The sequence below is a fragment of the Mirounga angustirostris genome, unplaced genomic scaffold, assembly GCF_029215605.1.
Source record: "Mirounga angustirostris isolate CCGP_5_RB_7025 unplaced genomic scaffold, mMirAng1.0.hap1 SCAF_8, whole genome shotgun sequence".
In the NCBI taxonomy this organism is placed as follows: Eukaryota; Metazoa; Chordata; class Mammalia; order Carnivora; family Phocidae; genus Mirounga; species Mirounga angustirostris.
The window spans coordinates 28,562,102-28,583,454 of record NW_026991716.1 but is presented as its reverse complement, the minus strand read 5'-3'; the positions used below and the strand labels follow the sequence as shown (position 1 = coordinate 28,583,454).

General features: G+C 43.1%; 2 pseudogenes; one reads left to right on the top strand and one right to left on the bottom strand.

Annotated features, from left to right (window-relative positions):
* Positions 1 to 1,112: 1,112 nt before the first annotated feature.
* On the bottom strand, positions 1,113 to 1,688 carry LOC135365642 (G/T mismatch-specific thymine DNA glycosylase-like; annotated as a pseudogene).
* A 12,031-nt stretch (positions 1,689 to 13,719) lies between these two features.
* On the top strand, positions 13,720 to 14,530 carry LOC135365641 (G/T mismatch-specific thymine DNA glycosylase-like; annotated as a pseudogene).
* Positions 14,531 to 21,353: the final 6,823 nt, after the last annotated feature.

The following is a 21,353-nucleotide window of genomic DNA, read 5'->3' as shown; positions in this document are numbered from 1 at the left end:
GCAAGAAAAAATCTGTTATGTTAATACATCTCAGGTACATCAAGCACCAGTTTCAAGAAGATTATCAAACACCTCCAGCATATTGTTGCTCAGCCCGAGAATTCATTTCTTACCACTTTCCCCCTTATACCCTGAAAGCCAAGGAAGATAAAAATAGAATGGTGAGAGCTATTGTAAGAAAAATTCAGGGGCACCTGGGTGGCTCAGTCGTTAAGTGTCTGCCTTCGGCTCAGGTCATGATCCCAGGGCCCTGGGATCGAGCCCCGCATCAGGCTCTCTGCTCCACGGGAAGCCTGCTTCTCTCCCACTCCCCCTGCTTGTGTTCCCTCTCTTGCTATGTCTCTGTCAGTCAAATAAATAAATAAAATCTTTAAAAAAAAGAAAGAAAGAAAGAAAAAAAATTCAATTCCTTCCCTACCAAATGTATGTCTCTCAAGTAAAACACAGAGGAAGCAACAAACTTAAAAAGGTCTATGGCATTCTCTGGAGCTTCCCATCCCAGCAGAACAATTTTTGCCTCTACTAGAGGATTAATGCCTGGGGTGAGGAGGCCAAAGCCAGGCCTTGGTGCCCCATCAGAGAAGGCCAGCCTAGCCTTACTGCTGGAAGACCACACTTTACATTTCTACTGCACCTCTCACAAATCTCCCCACTGGTGAGGCAAAGAGGTGTGAGTGTGAATACGACTCAGGGAGCCCATCAAACCCCGCTAAAAACTACCAAAATAGACTGCACTGTGGGTTAACTTCATATATAAAAACAAACACATTGGCCTCTTTTCCAGTGGTAATTATGATTAGCATGCCCTTCTTAGGCATAAAAGGAATAATGGTGTATCTGGGTTTATGCGCAGTTCATAATCAAGTATAAATATTCAGACCGTTTCATTTTAAAATTACAGATTAAAAGTGACTCCCAAAAGAAGATCAATTTCTTCATAAAGGAAATATAGTTTATAAAAAGCTGGAATGATGGTTAATTCAAATACAAAAACTCATACACAAAAAGTCCTCCTTTTCCCTTCCCAACTTGCTTAGGTTCATCCAGTCGATTCTACCACACAAATGTACTATCATTCTATCACAGAGTAAAATACTAACAAAATGCCTCAGTTAGCAAACTGAGGGCCACTTCTTGACAACTGCAGCATTGAGGTAGAGCTGAGAATCACCACTCTTAAGCATGGTTTCCTTCTTCCCGTTTTGTGTCCCACAATGATTATTAAAGGAAGGAATCTGGTCTGTAAAGGACTGGGTCATCCACTGCCCATTTGGAATGTCCCCGAAAGTTGATTCTCCACTGTGAGTTAGCCCCGTGGAAGGGAAGCTGCAAGGGTCGCCGTTGCTCGGATTTTCTGCAAAAGCACGCCAGACGCTGCTTCATAAACTGGGTCATATTTTTCTTCCTTAAGAGCCATCTTCTTTGCATCCTCTTGGGCTAGCTGTAGATCAAACGTACATTCACTTCTTGAACGTCTGTGTTTGGTTCAATGCCTTTCAACTGATCTCTCAAGTCTCTCAGCTTAACATGCTTTGTGCTGGGCTCGAGGAAACTTGAGCACATCTTGCACTGGATGATGGCATAGCAGGGCAGGGAGTTTCTGTGTCTGCGATCTAATGGGGCCGAAGTCCAAGTTCGAAGATTTTAATCTTTTTTTTAATGTTTTTTATTCTTATGTTAATCCCCATACATTACATCATTAGTTTTGGATGTAATGTTCCATGATTCATTGTTTGTGCATAACACCCAGTGCTCCATGCAGAATGTGCCCTCCTCAATACCCACCACCAGGCTAACCCATCCTCCCACCCCCCTCCCCTCTAGAACCCTCAGTTTGTTTTTCAGAGTCCATTGTCTCTCATGGTTCGTCTACCCCTCCGATTTCCCCCGCTTCATTCTTCCCCTCCCGCTACCTTCTTTTTCTTCTTTTTTTTTTCTTAACATATATTGCGTTATTTGTTTCAGAGGTACAGATCTGAGATTCAACAGTCTTGCACAATTCACAGCGCTTACCAGAGCACATACCCTCCCCAGTGCCTATTACCCAGTCACCCCCTCCCTCCCAACCCACCCCCCACTCCAGCAACACTCAGTTTGTTTCCTGCAATTAAGAATTCCTCATATCAGTGAGGTCATATGATACATGTCTTTCTCTGTTTGACTTATGTCACTCAACATAATACCCTCCAGTTCCATCTACATCGTTGCAAATGGCAAGATCTCATTCCTTTTGATGGCTGCATAATATTCCATTGTATATATCTACCACATCTTCTTTATCCATTCATCTGTCGATGGACATCTTGGCTCTTTCCACAGTTTGGCTATTGTGGACATTGCTGCTATAAACATCGGGGTGCACGTACCCCTTCAGATCCCTACTTTTGTATCTTTGGGGTAAATACCCAGTAGTGCAATTGCTGGATCATATGGTAGCTCTATTTTCAACTTTTTGAGGAACCTCCATACAGTTTTCCAGAGTGGCTGCACCAGCTTGCATTCCTACCAACAGTGTAGGAGGGTTCCCCTTTCTCCGCATCCCGCCAACATCTGTTGTTTCCTGACTTGTTATTTTTAGCCATTCTGACTGGTGTGAGGTGGTATCTCATTGAGGTTATGATTTGGATTTCCCTGATGCCGAGCGCTGTTGAGCACTTTTTCATGTGTCTGTTGGCCATTTGGATGTCTTCTTTGGAAAAATGTCTGTTCATGTCTTCTGCCCATTTCTTGATTGGATTCTTTGTTCTTTGGGTGTTGAGTTTGATGAGTTCTTTATAGATTTTGGATACTAGCCCTTTATCTGATATGTCATTTGCAAATATCTTTTCCCATTCTGTCGGTTGTCTTTTGGTTTTGTTGACTGTTTCCTTTGCTTTGCAAAAGCTTTTTATCTTAATGAAGTCCCAATAGTTCATTTTTGCCCTTGCTTCCCTTGCCTTTGGCGATGTTTCTAGGAAGAAGTTGCTGCGGCTGAGGTCAAAGAGGTTGCTGCCTGTGTTCTCCTTTAGGATTTTGATGGACTCCTGTCTCACATTGAGGTCTTTCAACCATTTGGAGTCTATTTTTGTGTGTGGTGTAAGGAAATGGTCCAGTTTCATTCTTCTGCATGTGGCTATCCAATTTACCCAACACCATTTGTTGAAGAGACTGTCTTTTTTCCATTGGACATTTTTTCCTGCTTTGGCAAAGATTAGTTGACCATAGAGTTGAGGGTCCATTTCTGGGCTCTCTATTCTGTTCCATTGATCTATGTGCCTGTTTTTGTGCCAGTACCATGCTGTCTTGATGATGACAGCTTTGTAATAGAGCTGGAAGTCCGGAATTGTGATGCCGCCGGCTTTGCTTTTCTTTTTCAACATTCCTCTGGCTATGCGGGGTCTTTTCTGGTTCCATACGAATTTTAGGATTATTTGTTCCATTTCTTTGAAAAAAGTGGATGGTATTTTGATGGGGATTGCATTAAATGTGTAGATTGCTCTAGGTAACACGGACATCTTCACAATATTTGTTCTTCCAATCCATGGGCATGGAACGTTTTTCCATTTCTTTGTGTCTTCCTCAATTTCTTTCATGAGTATTTTATAGTTTTCTGAGTACAGATCCTTTGCCTCTTTGGTTAGATTTATTCCTAGGTATCTTATGGTTTTGGGTGCAATTGTAAATGGGATCAACTCCTTAATTTCTCTTTCTTCTGTCTTGTTGTTGGTGTATAGGAATGCCACTGACTTCTGTGCATTGATTTTCTGTCCTGCCACTTTAATGAATTTCTGTATGAGTTCTAGCAGTTTGGGGGTGGAGTCTTTTGGGTTTTCCACATAAAGTATCATATCATCTGCAAAGAGTGAGAGTTTGACTTCTTTGCCGATTTGAATGCCTTTTATTTCTTTTTGTTGTCTGATTGCTGTGGCTAGGGCTTCCAATACTATGTTGAATAGCAGTGGTGATAGTGGACATCCCTGCCGTGTTCCTGACCTTAGGGGGAAAGCTCGCAGTTTTTCCCCATTGAGAATGATATTTGCTGTAGGTTTTTCATAGATGGCTTTTATGATATTGAGGTATGTACCCTCTATGCCTATACTCTGAAGAGTTTTGATCAAGAAAGGATGCTGTACTGGGGCGCCTGGGTGGCTCAGTCGTTAAGCATCTGCCTTCGGCTCAGGTCATGATTCCAGGGTCCTGGGATCGAGCCCTGCATCGGGCTCCCTGCTCGGCCGGGAGCCTGCTTCTCCCTCTCCCACTCCCCCTGCTTGTGTTCCCCTCTCTCGCTGTGTCTCTCTCTGTCAAATAAATAAAATCTTTAAAAAAAAAAAAAAAAAGAAAGGATGCTGTACTTTGTCAAATGCTTTTTCTGCATCTATTGAGAGGATCATATGATTCTTGTTCTTTCTTTTGTTAATGTATTGTATCACGTTGATTGATTTGCGGATGTTGAACCAAACTTGCGGCCCAGGGATAAATCCCACTTGGTCGTGGTGAATAATCCTTTTAATGTCTGTTGGATCCTATTGGCTAGTATTTTGGTGAGAATTTTTGCATCCATGTTCATCAAGGATATTGGTCTGTAATTCTCCTTTTTGATGGGGTCTTTGTCTGGTTTTGGGATCAAGGTAATGCTGGCCTCATAAAATGAGTTTGGAAGTTTTCCTTCCATTTCTATTTTTGGAACAGTTTCAGAAGAATAGGTATTAATTCTTTTTGAAATGTTTGGTAGAATTCCCCTGGGAAGCCATCTGGCCCTGGGCTTTTGTTTTTTGGGAGATTTTTGATGACTGCTTCAATCTCCTTAGTGGTTATAGGTCTGTTCAGGTTTTCTATTTCTTCCTGGTTCAGTTTTGGTAGTTGATACATCTCCAGGAATGCATCCATTTCTTCCAGGTTATCTAATTTGCTGGCATAGAGTTACTCATAATATGTTCTTAAAATTGTTTGTATTTCTTTGGTGTTGGTTGTGATCTTTCCTCTTTCATTCATGATTTTGTTGATTTGGGTCATTTCTCTTTTCTTTTTGATAGGTCTGGCCAGGGGTTTATCAATCTTGTTAATTCTTTCAAAGGACCAGCTCCTAGTTTCGTTGATCTGTTCTACTGTTCTTTTAGTTTCTATTTCATTGATTTCTGCTCTGATCTTTATTATTTCTCTTCTCCTGCTGGGTTTAGGCTTTATTTGCTGTTCTTTCTCCAGCTCCTTTAGGTGTAGGGTTAGGTTGTGTACTTGAGACCTTTCTTGTTTCTTGAGAAAGGCTTGTATTGCTATATACTTTCCTCTTAGGACTGCCTTTGCTGCATCCCAAAGATTTTGAATATTGTGTTTTCATTTTCATTGGTTTCCATGAATTTTTTAAATTCTTCTTTAATTTCCTGGTTGACCCATTCATTCTTCAGTAGGATGCTCTTTAGCCTCCATGTATTTGAGTTCTTTCCGTCTTTCCTCTTGTGACTGAGTTCTAGTTTCAAAGCATTGTGGTCTGAAAATAGGCAGGGAATGATCCCAATCTTTTGGTACTGGTTGAGACCTGATTTATGACCTAGGATGTGATCTATTCTGGAGAATGTTCCATGGGCACTAGAGAAGAATGTGTATTCCGTTGCTTTGGGGTGGAATGTTCTGAATATGTCTGTGAAGTCCATTTGGTCCAGTGTGTCATTTAAAGTCTTTATTTCCTTGTTGATCTTTTGCTTAGACGATCTGTCCATTTCAGTGAGGGGGATGTTAAAGTCCCCCACTATTATTGTATTGTTGTCGATGTGTTTCTTTGCTTTTGTTATTAATTGCCTTATATAATTGGCTGCTCCCATGTTAGGGGCATAGATATTTATAATTGTTAGATCTTCTTATTGGATAGACCCTTTAAGTAGGATATAGTGTCCTTCCTCATCTCTTATTACAGTCTTTGGTTTAAAATCTAATTTGTCTGATATAAGGATTGCCACCCCAGCTTTCTTTTGGTGTCCATTAGCATGGTAAATGGTTTTCCACCCCCTCACTTTCAATCTGGGGGTGTCTTTGGTTCTAAAATGAGTCTCTTGCAGACAGCATATCGATGGGTCTTGTTTTTTAATCCAATCTGAGAGCCTGTGTCTTTTGATTGGGGCATTTAGCCCATTTACATTCAGGGTAACTATTGAAAGATAGGAATTTAGTGCCATTGTATTGCCTGTAAGGTGACTGTTACCGTATATTGTCTGTGTTCCTTTCTGGTCTATGTTGCTTTCAGGCTCTCTCTTTGCTTAGAGGACCCCTTTCAAGATTTCCTGTAGGGCTGGTTTTGTGTTTGCAAATTCCTTTAGTTTTTGTTTGTCCTGGAAGCTTTTTATCTCTCCTTCAATTTTCAATGACAGCCTAGCTGGATATAGTATTCTTGGCTGCATATTTTTCTCATTTAGTGCTCTGAATATATCCTGCCAGTCCTTTCTGGCCTGCCAGGTCTCTGTGGATAGGTCTGTTGCCAATCTAATGTTTCTACCCTTGTAGGTTACATATCTCTTCTCCCGAGCTGCTTTCAGGATTTTCTCTTTGTCTATGAGACTCATAAGTTTTACTATTAGATGTCGGGGAGTTGACCTATTTTTATTGATTTTGAGAGGGGTTCTCTGTGCTTCCTGGATTTTCATGCCTGTTTCTTTCCCCAAATTAGGGAAGTTCTCTGCTATAATTTGCTCCATTATACCTTCTGCCTCTCTCTCTTTTTCTTCTTCTTCTGGGATCCCAATTATTCTAATGTTGTTTCGTCTTATGGTATCGCTTATCTCTCGAATTCTGCCCTCGTGATCCAGTAGTTGTTTATCTCTCTTTTTTTCAGCTTCTTTATTTTCCATCATTTCATCTTCTATATTACTGATTCTCTCTTCTGCCTCATTTATTCTAGCACTTAGCACCCCCATTTTTGATTGCACCCATTAATAGCCTTTTTGATTACTACTTGGTTGGATTTTAGCTCTTTTACTTCTCCAGAAAGGGTTTCTCTAATAACTTCCATATTTTTTTCAAGCCCAGCTAGTATCTTTAAAGTGATGATTCTGAACTCTAGATCTGACATTGTACTAATGTCCGTATTGAGTAGGTCTCTGGCAGTCGGTACTACGTCTTGTTCTTTTTGTTGAGGTGATTTTTTCCGTCTTGTCATTTTGTGCAGAGGAGAATAGATTAATGAGAGAACAAAATGCTAGCAGAGTAACCACGTCCTCAGAAAATATACTCTAAACAATTCAGAAAAGACCTGAAGCAGTGGGATAAGAAAGGGAAAGAGAGAAAAAAGAAAAAGAAAAAAAAGAAAAAGAAAAAGATAAAAACAAAAACAAACAAAACAAAACAACAACAACAAACAAAAAAAAACCCAGAATGTGATCAAATATGATCTATATGGTATATAGATCAGTGCCACACACTAGATTTGGGGTGTATTTTGGTCTTTTAGAAGAAAGTGCCTCCCAAAATTTTAAAGAAAGAAAAACTGATATATGTACAAAAATAAGGGTTGATATGATGAAGGGATGGAATATGACTGTAAAAATGGAAATTATAAAAAATTTTATAAAAGGAATTGATAAGAAGTTGTTTGAAAAAAGAAAGAAGAGGATTTAAAAAAAGAAAAAAGAAAAAGAAAAAAAAAGGGAGAGGATGTGATCAGGCAGGGGAATAGAAAACACCATATACTAGATATTTAGGGTATATTTTGATCTGTTAGAAGAAACTATCTCAAAATTTTAAAGAGAGAACAACTTATATATATAAGCCAAAAATATGGGTAACTACTATGAAGGGATAGAATATGACTCTAAAAATGAAAAATAAAAATTTTTTTTTAAAAAAAGGGATTGATAAGATGTTGGTTGAAAAAGGGAAAAAGAAAAATTCAAAAAGAAATAAAAAGACAAAAAGACAGTTAAAAAAAATTAACTTTAGAAGACTGAAGAATCATGGTAAAAAAGCCGTGATTTCTATGTGCAGTAGTCCCCTAGCGCTGGAGTTCTGCCGTTCTCATTGATCGGTAACCTTGGTCTTGGCTGGCTGTTCTCGCTGATCTTCTGGGGAGGGGCCTGTTGCCGTGGTTTCCAAATGTCTCTGCCGGAGGCGGAATAGCCCCGCCCTTGCCCCCTCCCGCCTAAGTAATCTGCTCGGGTTTGCTCTCCGGGGCTTTTGTTCCCTGCGAGCTTTCCCTACAGCTTTGGAGGCGGAGAGTGAAAATGGCGGCCTCCCAATCTCCGCTTGGGAGGAGCTGAGAACTCGGGGCCCCGCTCCTCAGTGAGGCCCCAGAGAAAAGCCGTCAGTCACTCCCGTCTCCCCGGTCTCCGGCCGCACTCCGTGCTCACCCGGCCTGCGACCGCGCGCCTCTATCTCTGGCACCCGACCCCGGGTGGAGTCTCCAAACCCCGCAGATCCCTGCGGTGCACTCCCGCGCGGCTCCTCCCAGAGAAGGAAGGTGAGTCTCCCCGGATCTGCCGCTTGTTGGGTCCCTGCTGGAGGAGCAGGGGCCCGACTGTGCCACGGATCACGGTTTATGGCCACCCCGAGCTGAGAGCCCGCGCCTGGGCTCCGCCTCTGCAGCCGGCTTCCCCGCTCCGATACCTGGGAGCTCTGCCACACTCAGGCACCCCCGGTCTTTCTGTGACCCCGAGGGTCCTGAGACCACACTGTCCCAGAGGGTTCCACCCCCGCTTAGCCACCAGAGCGACGTCCCTCGGCGGAGCAGACTTTTAAAAGTTCCGATTTTCTGCTCTGCGGCTCTATCACTTGCCAGAAGCGGCCGCCGGAGGCCCCTCCCCCGCCATCTATCCTTCCGAATATCGCCTCAGATTCACTTCTCCGCAGGTCCTACCTTCCAGAACGTGGTCGCTTTTCTGATGAGAGAGTTGTTGCTCTTCTTTTCTTCGATCTCCTGTTGGGTTTGTAGGTGTTCAGAATGGTTTGATCCCTATCCAGCTGAATTCCTGAGAGGAGACGAAATCCAGGTCTCCTACTCCTCCGCCATCTTGCTCCGCCCTGGGATACAATTTTTAACAGGTGTTTTTGTAAACTATCTCCACAATTTAAATGTGCTTCTATTATGACACAGACAACTTTTTTAGGAGTTTATCCTAAGGAGATAATCACACATGTTCTCAAAAGTATATTGTCAAGGATGTTTCTTGACTTGGGTTTATAAAGCAAAGAAGGGCTTAAGATGATAATGGTATCAACAGTGGAACATTAACATGTCTCAGGGATTATCACCATGTGATTTACACAGAGAGTCGCAGTCAATCATGAAAGCAAACCCAGGAGGCACCCCAGAGGGGATCCCTTTGTACGGACAGGAAAGGGAGACTTGGAGAGGAGAAGGGGGTGGTGCAGCCAGGGTTCAAACCAGAAGGTTTGCTCTCAGACGCCTTGTTGACTTGTCGTTCACTGTTCCCTGTCCATAAGGGGGTGGGTATTATGTGCACTCCATGCAAGTGAATTGTTGCAATGTTCTAGAATTTTCTGCGACAGGAGGTTGCTGGGCTCAGAGCCTAGGAGGACATTAAGGAGCAATGTGAGTCACCTGCTCCAATCACACTAAAGTCCTTCATCCAGTGGACATCTGGAGGTCTCCAGGGGCTCAGGATCAGCTGGACTCCAGAGCTACAACCCAGAGCAAGGGTGACACCCTGGTGACGAGACACTGGCAGTGTCATGTGGGAGATGGGCATGGAGCAGAAATGACAGAGGGAAACGTAAGTTGCTCCTGAGATGAGTGTTGTGTGGAGGAAGGTCATGGTATCACGAAGGCAGAAACCAGGAGACCCAGCAGGTCCCCTAACTAGGATCAGTCATATCCACAGGATGCAACAGGCATATGGATATGAAACAAAAACACAACTACACACAGCGCTGTGCAATCACAGAACAGGAAAGAGCTCTGGGAAATGAACAATATGACCATAGACATGAATAATTAAGTGGATACACTGGATGACTACAGTTGTCCTTCCCTGAAGTCGTACAATCGGGAGGGTGAAGGCAACAGGAGAGAAGACCTGTTTGTTTCTCAATCAAGTGATTTAACTAGTTAATAATGATTGTTTTAAAAAGAATGTTGAGTAGGAAATGATGAAACAATTTCAAGGATATTTCTCCAAGTTCACAAGGAGAAACACACATGTTGAAAGACCCACCCAAATTCTTACCTAGAGCAGATGAGGGGAGACCCACACCGGGACACATCACAAAGAAATGTCAGAAAGAGGGTGGAAGGGCAGACACCCTGAAAACTCCAAGAGGCAACAACACAGGCCTGGGGGCTGGAAGACATGAGACAAGGCCCCCAAATCCTGAGGACAACTCTGTCCAGCACAGAGTCTCTGCCATGTCATCGTGTGACTCAGGGCGAGGGCAGCCTAAGGGCTCCTCAGATGTGAGAGTTTCTGTTCTACTTTCCATGTTTCCTTCCCCAGGACACCAGTAGGCAAAGTGGGACAAATGATGGAGAAAACCAGACAGGGAGAGCACATAGGATCGCGGCCACAGGGAGCCAGCAGGAGAGAGGCCAAGGGCCCCCAGGAGGAGCTGCAGGGGGTTCGGGTGTCAGCCCTGTCCCAGGGGTGCAGGCATCCTGTCCCCATGGGGCAGGACTGAGGGCTGCAGGCCAGGGGACTGCACGGGCAAGAAGATGGGAGAAGAGTGGATGGGTTTGAATGTGTTCATGAAGACTTACCCAGGGGGAGTGGGGGAAGGATTTAATAGGAGTTCAACAGAAACTAAGCAAATGAAGGGATAAGATAGTTATTTACTCTAGGGAAAATAAAAAGTTGATTCAGGAAAGGACATGTAATCATAGTCTATGAAATGCTCAGTTGTGACTAGTGATGTAGGAAAGAAGTTATTAGGGTTCGAAGCCGATGATCAAGAAAGAATTCTTGAGACATCTTTGGTGCAAAAAGGTGGTTTTATTAAAGCCCGGGGACCCGTGGGCAGAAGGAGCTGCAATGGGGTCAGGAGGAGTGGCCTGTTATATACTTTCAAGTTGGGAGGGGGGTAGGGATAGCATAAGTCTCTAAGGAAATTTGGAAGTGAGGTTTCCAGGATCCTGAAGGGGCTAGCTATTGTTGGGAAAAGGTCATTTATTACAGTCTAATAAAACCTTAGTCAGGAGACCCTTCAGATGTATATTGGTGGGCCATATGCTTGGGGGATGATACATACCAACATGTATCTTGGAGGGCTTAGAGATAAAGGAAGTTTAGACTTACAGGATTGGGGGGGTGGTCAGACTAGGATCGTGTTTTGCCCTTAGCGAAGTATTAACATCGAGGCAGCTGAGTCCCTAGAGGAAGGTCGCTGTGCCTGTTTGAAGGACTTGTCAGTGGTCTCTAGGTAGTAAGGAAATTTAATCATTTTTCTTCTGCCTTTGTTTCCCACATCAACTAGCATGTCATGGTCATAATAATGCAAACACTGCACATTGAGCTTGTCAAAATTATCAAATAATTTTATGGGGAAGATGGGAGTGTGTGAAAGAAGAGCCAATTCAGTAAAGTTGATGCATAAACCTGAAGACCAGAGAACAGATGTGAGAAGCAGGCTACTTAGAAGCACAGAAGCAATAATCAGAGAATCAGCTAGAAGAACTAATGCAGGTGGTCTCAGAGATTCAGGAAATGGGGGCATGGAAGCTTGGGCACATCTGTCTTGATATCAAGAACTACAGACATATTTGACTTTCTGGAACTCTGTGCCTCTATCCATTGAAGAACATGGTGGGTGAGATGGGTCAGGAAGAGTTCTGCATGGAGGCCACAGAGATGGGGCAGGAGTTGGAGGAGTCCTGGGAGCAAGTACTGGGTTTTTATAGGATGATTTTGTTTTGGTTTATTTAGTTCTGCTTCATGTTGTTGAACGGGAGTCATGGCAGCATGTTTGTAGGAGTAATGGCTGGGCCAGGAGACAGGGGCAAGTGCATAATGCAGGTGAGTGAGGGGCCATGTGTGCCCACTTGGAGGGGCAGCCTGAGACAGGAGGGCCCCTCCCCCAATACTGCTTAGAAGCTGAGGACACAGGTGCCGACCTGGGGTGGGGGATGGGGGTACACAGTTCTCACCTGAGTCCTTCTTTTCTGAGTGAGGAACAAATGAGCTCATCACCTCAGAGAGGGGAGCAGGGAGGGAGTGCAGGAGGCTGAGCAAGGAACAAGTGAGAGGCAGGCCTCTCAGGAGGGTGACAGGGAGCTGACTGGGGAAATGGCATCTGGAGAGAGCAGGGCTGGGGCCCCTGAGTCTGTGCTCATCACCTTAGAGAGAGAGACTTCCAGCAGCAGGGGGATATAGAAGAAACTAGAAGCAAATGCAAAAAAAAAACAGCTCAGGAGTGAGAATTACATCCTTTTTACTTTGTCATTTATCACTTTTCCCATTTTATAATTTTTCTGCAGTGAATAGACGTACATCATATATATTATACATCATGCATACACATCAGAATCAGAATGTAAATGCTTTATTTACACTTTAAAAAAGGAGTTGGTGGGAAAGTCAGCAACTCAGGGCTCAGAGCTGGAAGGGCTGGGCCACCCGGTTGCACTCTGGGCAGGGGACTCACAGAGCCTTTGCTCCATGTCTCAGGAACCTGCTTTCTGGGGGGCCAGGCAGGGTCTTTTCCTTCGGTTTTTTTTTTTGGGAGGTGCTCATTGTTTCATTGTTAGTACTATCATGTCAGGTTTAATGCTTTCAAGCTGATGGTTTTTCTACATTTCAAGCTATTTCAGTGGGAGAATTTGTCCATCCAGCCCACCTGTTTCACAAATACAAATTCAAAGGCCAAATAGTTCAGTGAAAAGATAATTGGCCCTAAAGTAGAAGTTCAGAATCTGAGTCTTCATTTATGGTCTGAGGATGATTTGTCAGGGGTTAGGGATTTTAAAGTAGTGTATTTTTTGAAAACTTTATTCATACACATACAGGAGAATTCAATAGATACTCACAAATGTACAAAAATAAAGAAGTCGCATGGTAACCCCTCATCCCCCAGTCACCTAAGTTCTCTACCCCAAATCCAGCACAGTCATGTGTCTTTTTTTTTTTTTCTCAAAGATTTTATTTATTTATTTGAGAGAAAGAATGAGACAGAGAGCATGAGAGAGGGGAGGGCCAGAGGGAGAAGCAGACTCCCTGCTGAGCAGGGAGCCCCATGTGGGACTCCATCCTGGGACTCCAGGATCATGACCTGAGCGGAAGGCTGTCGCTTAACCAACTGAGCCACCCAGGCGCCCCGTCATGTGTCTTATCAGAAAAATACATCTGTGCCCTAATGTCTACTGTTACATCAGGAAACATGCTCAGGACACAGACTGGGAGAAAATATTTGCAAATCCCATATCTAATAAAGGACTTGCTGTAGAATACTCATAAAACCCTTAAAAAAGGACCAATAAGAACTCATTTTTTCTCTTTTTTTTTAAATTTTGTTCAGGTAGCCACTGTATAGTACATCATTAGTTTTTGATGTAGTGTTCAATGATTCATTAGTTACATATAAAAGAACTCATTTAAAAAATGAGCAAAAATGGGGATCGGGGCTGGGAGGTGTGCGGGGGTGGGACTAGAAACTTGGGGGAGGAGCTTGAGTGCCAGCCCCTAGCCGGGTTCTGCCAACGTTCCTGTCAGGGCTCTGGGCTCTGGTTATTGCGGGACAGAGCCGGGGGGGGGGGGGGGTTTCCCGGCGCACCCCAGAGACCAGCGCTCGCTTGCCGTGGAGCCCCAGTGGGGGATGGAAGCGGAGAATGCGGGCAGTCCTTCACTTCAGCGAGCTCGAGCTTTTTCTACATCCCCATGCCCACGAACGATGGCTGGAGCTCCTGATGGGGCAGTGGTGAGGGAAGAGCAAACACGGCACAAGTTCCAGACCCCGCTCCTGCTCGCGAACCTGCACACGAGACCCCAAAAGGAAGGAAAAGAAAACCCAGGGCAACAGAACCAAAACACGCAGTAGAACCCCAAAAGCCTGCTGAGGCCAAAAAGTCTGACTAGTCCACAAAATCAAAAGAAAAGCAAGAAAAAAAATTACAGACACATTTAAAGTGAAAAGAAGACCGTCTTAATGGTGTTTCAGAAGCTGAACTTCTAAGACCCTCCCGGACATTTTGACCTTCAATCTGAACATTGTGATTCTTGGCATAAACCCAGGACTAATGACAGCTTACAAAGGGCATCATTACCCTGGACCTGGAAACCATTTTTGGAAGGGTCTGTTTATGTCAGGCCTGAGTGAGGTGCAGCTGAACGGGGTGGATGATCACGCTCTACCAGGGAAGTATGGTATTGGATTTACCAATGTGGTGGGAAGGACACCACGCAGCAAAGCTCTTTCCAGTAAAGAATTTTGTGAAGGAGGACGTATTCTCATGCAGAAATCAGAGCAACATCAGCCACGGATAGCAGTGTTTAATGGAAAATGTATTTATGAAATTTTTAGTAAAGAAGTTTTTGGAGTTAAGATTAAAAACTTCGAGGGGGGCGGAGCAAGATGGCGGAGGAGTAGGAGACCTGGATCCTCTCCTCTCAGGAATTCAGCTGGATAGGGATCAAACCATTCTGAACACCTACAAACTCAATAGGAGATTAAAGAAAAGAATAGCAACAACTCTCTGAACAGAAAAGCGACCACTTTCTGGAAGGTAGGACGTGCGGAGAAGTGAATCCGAGGCGATATTCGGGAGGATAGACGGCGGGGGAGGGGCCTCCGTCGGCCGCTTCTGGCAAGTGATAGAACCGCGGAGCACAAAATCGGAACTTTTAGAAGTCTGCTCCCCTGAGGGACGTCACTCTGGTGGCTAAGCGGGGGGTGGAACCCTCCGGGACAGTGTGGTCTCAAGACCCTCAGGGTCACAGAAAGACCGGGGTTGCCTGAGTGTGGCAGAGCTCCCAGTTACCGGAGCAGGGAAGCCGGCTGCAGAGGCGGAGCCCAGGCGCGGGCTCTCAGCTCGGGGTTGCCATAAACCATGATCTGCGGCCCAGTCAGGCCACTGCTCCTCCAGCAGGGACCCAACAAGCGGCAGATCCGGGGAGACTCCCCTTCCTCCCCCCGGGAGGAGCCGTGCGGGAGTGCACCGCAGGGATCTGCTGGGTTTGCAGACTCCACCCGGGGTCGGGTGCCAGACATAGAAACACGCGGTCACAGGCCAGGTGAGCACAGAGTGCGGCCGGAGACCGGGGAGACGGGAGTGACTAACTGCTTTTCTCTGGGGGCGCACTGAGAAGTTGGGCCCCGAGTTCTCGGCTCTTCCAGGTCGGAGATTGGGAGGCCGCCATTTTCACTCTCTGCCTCCAAAGCTGTAGGGAAAGCTCACAGGGAACAAAAGCTCTGAAGAGCAAGCCAAGCAGATTACTTAGCCCAGACCGGGCAAGGGCGGGGCACTTCCGCCTCCAGCAGAGACATTTGGAAACCACAGTAACAGGCCCCTCCCCCAGAAGATCAGCAAGAACAGGCAGCCAAGACCAAGTTTACCGATCAATGAGAACGGCAGAACTCCAGCGCTAGGGGAATACTGCACATAGAATTCATGGCTTTTTTACCATGATTCTTTAGTCTTTCAAAGTTAATTTTTTTTTAACTGTCTTTTTTTCTTTTTCTTTTTTTTTTTTTGAATTTTTCTTTTTCCCTTTTTAAACCAACATCTTATCAATCCCTTTTTTTTTAAAGATTTTATTTATTTATTTGTCAGAGAGAGAATGAGAGAGAGCACATGAGAGGGGGGAGGGTCAGAGGGAGAAGCAGACTCCCCGCCGAGCAGGGAGTCCGATGCGGGACTTGATCCAGGGACTCTGGGATCATGACCTGAGCCGAAGGCAGTCGCTCAACCAACTGAGCCACCCCGGTGCCCTTATCAATCCCTTTTTTAAAAAAAACATTTTTTTTTCATTTTTAGAGACATAGTTTATCCCTTCATAGTAGTTACCTGTATTTTTGGCATATATATATAAGTTGTTCTCTCTTTAAAAATTTGAGATAGTTTCTTCTAACAGATCAAAATATACCCTAAATCTCTGGTATATGTTTTTTTTCCTACTCCCCTGCCTGATCACATTCTCTCCCTTTTTTTTCTTTTTTCTTTTTTAAATCCTCTTCTTTCTTTTTTCAAACAACTTCTTATCAATTCCTTTTATAAAATTTTTTATAATTTCCATCTTTACAGTCATATTCCATCCCTTCATCATATCAACCCTTTTTTTTGTACATATATAAGTTTTTCTTTCTTTAAAATTTTGGGAGGCACTTTCTTCTAACAGACCAAAATACACCCAAAATCTAGTGTGTGGCACTGATCTAAATACCAGCTTGATCATATTTGATCACATTCTGGTTTTGTTGTTGTTGTTTTGTTTTGTTCTGTTTTTGTTTTTATCTTTATCTTTTTCTTTTTCTTTTTTCTCTCTTTCCCTTTCTTTTCCCACTGTTTCAGGTCTTTTCTGATTTGTTTAGAGTATATTTTCTGGGGACGTGGTTACTCTGCTAGCATTTTGTTCTCTCATTAATCTATTCTCCTCTGCACAAAATGATAAGATGGAAAAAATGACCTCAACAAAAAGAACAAGACGTAGTACCGACTGTCAGGGACCTACTCAATACGGACATTAGTACAATGTCAGATCTAGAGTTCAGAATCATCACTTTAAAGATACTAGCTGGGCTTGAGAAAAGCATGGAAGTTATTAGAGAAACCCTTTCTGGAGGAGTAAAAGAACTAAAATCTAACCAAGTAGAAATCAAAAAGGCTATTAATGAGGTGCAATCAAATATGGGGGTGCTAAGTGCTAGGATAAATGAGGCAGAAGAGAGAATCAGTGATATAGAAGACCAAATGATGGAAAATAAAGAAGCTGAGAAAAAGAGAGATAAACAACTACTGGATCACGAGGGCAGAATTCAAGAGATAAGCGATACCATAAGATGAAACATTAGAATAATTGGGATCCCAGAAGAAGAAAGAGAGAGAGGGGCAGAAGGTATAATGGAGCAAATTATAGCAGAGAACTTCCCTAATTTGGGGAAGGAAATAGGCATGAAAATCCAGGAAGCACAGAGAACCCCTCTCAAAATCAATAAAAATAGGTCAACACCCCGACATCTAATAGTAAAACTTATGAGTCTCATAGACAAAGAGAAAATCCTGAAAGCAGCTCAGGAGAAGAGATATGTAACCTGCAATGGTAGAAACATTAGATTGGTGGGCGCCTGGTTGGCTCAGTCGTTTAGCGTCTGCCTTCGGCTCAGGTCATGATCCCAGGATCCTGGGATTGAGTCCCACATCGGGCTACCTGCTCGGCAAGAAGCCTGCTTCTCCCTCTCCCATTCCTCCTGCTTGTGTTCCTGCTCTCGCTATCTCTCTCTCTGTCAAATAAATGAATAAAATCTTAAAAAAAAAAAAAAAGAAACATTAGATTGGCAACAGACCTATCCACAGAGACCTGGCAGGCCAGAAAGGACTGGCAGGATATATTCAGAGCACTAAATGAGAAAAATATGCAGCCAAGAATACTATATCCAGCTAGGCTGTCATTGAAAATTGAAGGAGAGATAAAAAGCTTCCAGGACAAACAAAAACTAAAGGAATTTGCAAACACAAAACCAGCCCTACAGGAAATCTTGAAAGGGGTCCTCTAAGCAAAGAGAGAGCCTGAAAGCAACATAGACCAGAAAGGAACACAGACAATATACGGTAACAGTCACCTTACAGGCAATACAATGGCACTAAATTCCTATCTTTCAATAGTTACCCTGAATGTAAATGGGCTAAATGCCCCAATCAAAAGACACAGGCTCTCAGATTGGATTAAAAAACAAGACCCATCGATATGCTGTCTGCAAGAGACTCATTTTAGAACCAAAGACACCCCCAGATTGAAAGTGAGGGGGTGGAAAACCATTTACCATGCTAATGGACACCAAAAGAAAGCTGGGGTGGCAATCCTTATATCAGACAAATTAGATTTTAAACCAAAGACTGTAATAAGAGATGAGGAAGGACACTATATCCTACTTAAAGGGTCTATCCAATAAGAAGATCTAACAATTATAAATATCTATGCCCCTAACATGGGAGCAGCCAATTATATAAGGCAATTAATAACAAAAGCAAAGAAACACATCGACAACAATACAATAATAGTGGGGGACTTTAACATCCCCCTCACTGAAATGGACAGATCGTCTAAGCAAAAGATCAACAAGGAAATAAAGACTTTAAATGACACACTGGACCAAATGGACTTCACAGACATATTCAGAACATTCCACCCCAAAGCAACGGAATACACATTCTTCTCTAGTGCCCATGGAACATTCTCCAGAATAGATCACATCCTAGGTCATAAATCAGGTCTCAACCAGTACCAAAAGATTGGGATCATTCCCTGCCTATTTTCAGACCACAATGCTTTGAAACTAGAACTCAGTCACAAGAGGAAAGACGGAAAGAACTCAAATACATGGAGGCTAAAGAGCATCCTACTGAAGAATGAATGGGTCAACCAGGAAATTAAAGAAGAATTTAAAAAATTCATGGAAACCAATGAAAATGAAAACACAATATTCAAAATCTTTGGGATGCAGCAAAGGCAGTCCTAAGAGGAAAGTATATAGCAATACAAGCCTTTCTCAAGAAACAAGAAAGGTCTCAAGTACACAACCTAACCCTACACCTAAAGGAGCTGGAGAAAGAACAGCAAATAAAGCCTAAACCCAGCAGGAGAAGAGAAATAATAAAGATCAGAGCAGAAATCAATGAAATAGAAACTAAAAGAACAGTAGAACAGATCAACGAAACTAGGAGCTGGTCCTTTGAAAGAATTAACAAGATTGATAAACCCCTGGCCAGACCTATCAAAAAGAAAAGAGAAATGACCCAAATCAACAAAATCATGAATGAAAGAGGAAAGATCACAACCAACACCAAAGAAATACAAACAATTTTAAGAACATATTATGAGTAACTCTATGCCAGCAAATTAGATAACCTGGAAGAAATGGATGCATTCCTGGAGATGTATCAACTACCAAAACTGAACCAGGAAGAAATAGAAAACCTGAACAGACCTATAACCACTAAGGAGATTGAAGCAGTCATCAAAAATCTCCCAAAAAACAAAAGCCCAGGGCCAGATGGCTTCCCAGGGGAATTCTACCAAACATTTCAAAAAGAATTAATACCTATTCTTCTGAAACTGTTCCAAAAATAGAAATGGAAGGAAAACTTCCAAACTCATTTTATGAGGCCAGCATTACCTTGATCCCAAAACCAGACAAAGACCCCATCAAAAAGGAGAATTACAGACCAATATCCTTGATGAACATGGATGCAAAAATTCTCACCAAAATACTAGCCAATAGGATCCAACAGACATTAAAAGGATTATTCACCACGACCAAGTGGGATTTATCCCTGGGCCGCAAGTTTGGTTCAACATCCGCAAATCAATCAACGTGATACAATACATTAACAAAAGAAAGAACAAGAATCATATGATCCTCTCAATAGATGCAGAAAAAGCATTTGACAAAGTACAGCATCCTTTCTTTTTTTTTTTTTTTTTAAAGATTTTATTTATTTGACAGAGAGAGACACAGCGAGAGAGGGGAACACAAGCAGGGGGAGTGGGAGAGGGAGAAGCAGGCTCCCGGCCGAGCAGGGAGCCCGATGCAGGGCTCGATCCCAGGACCCTGGAATCATGACCTGAGCCGAAGGCAGATGCTTAACGACTGAGCCACCCAGGCGCCCCAGTACAGCATCCTTTCTTGATCAAAACTCTTCAGAGTATAGGCATAGAGGGTACATACCTCAATATCATAAAAGCCATCTATGAAAAACCTACAGCAAATATCATTCTCAATGGGGAAAAACTGCGAGCTTTCCCCCTAAGGTCAGGAACACGGCAGGGATGTCCACTATCACCACTGCTATTCAACATAGTATTGGAAGCCCTAGCCACAGCAATCAGACAACAAAAAGAAATAAAAGGCATTCAAATCGGCAAAGAAGTCAAACTCTCACTCTTTGCAGATGATATGATACTTTATGTGGAAAACCCAAAAGACTCCACCCCCAAACTGCTAGAACTCATACAGAAATTCATTAAAGTGGCAGGACAGAAAATCAATGCACAGAAGTCAGTGGCATTCCTATACACCAACAACAAGACAGAAGAAAGAGAAATTAAGGAGTTGATCCCATTTACAATTGCACCCAAAACCATAAGATACCTAGGAATAAATCTAACCAAAGAGGCAAAGGATCTGTACTCAGAAAACTATAAAATACTCATGAAAGAAATTGAGGAAGACACAAAGAAATGGAAAAACGTTCCATGCCCATGGATTGGAAGAACAAATATTGTGAAGATGTCCGTGTTACCTAGAGCAATCTACACATTTAATGCAATCCCCATCAAAATACCATCCACTTTTTTCAAAGAAATGGAACAAATAATCCTAAAATTCGTATGGAACCAGAAAAGACCCCGCATAGCCAGAGGAATGTTGAAAAAGAAAAGCAAAGCCGGCGGCATCACAATTCCGGACTTCCAGCTCTATTACAAAGCTGTCATCATCAAGACAGCATGGTACTGGCACAAAAACAGGCACATAGATCAATGGAACAGAATAGAGAGCCCAGAAATGGACCCTCAACTCTATGGTCAACTAATCTTTGCCAAAGCAGGAAAAAATGTCCAATGGAAAAAAGACAGTCTCTTCAACAAATGGTGTTGGGTAAATTGGATAGCCACATGCAGAAGAATGAAACTGGACCATTTCCTTACACCACACACAAAAATAGACTCCAAATGGTTGAAAGACCTCAATGTGAGACAGGAGTCCATCAAAATCCTAAAGGAGAACACAGGCAGCAACCTCTTTGACCTCAGCCGCAGCAACTTCTTCCTAGAAACATCGCCAAAGGCAAGGGAAGCAAGGGCAAAAATGAACTATTGGGACTTCATTAAGATAAAAAGCTTTTGCAAAGCAAAGGAAACAGTCAACAAAACCAAAAGACAACCGACAGAATGGGAAAAGATATTTGCAAATGACATATCAGATAAAGGGCTAGTATCCAAAATCTATAAAGAACTCATCAAACTCAACACCCAAAGAACAAAGAATCCAATCAAGAAATGGGCAGAAGACATGAACAGACATTTTTCCAAAGAAGACATCCAAATGGCCAACAGACACATGAAAAAGTGCTCAACAGCGCTCGGCATCAGGGAAATCCAAATCATAACCTCAATGAGATACCACCTCACACCAGTCAGAATGGCTAAAAATAACAAGTCAGGAAACAACAGATGTTGGCGGGATGCGGAGAAAGGGGAACCCTCCTACACTGTTGGTAGGAATGCAAGCTGGTG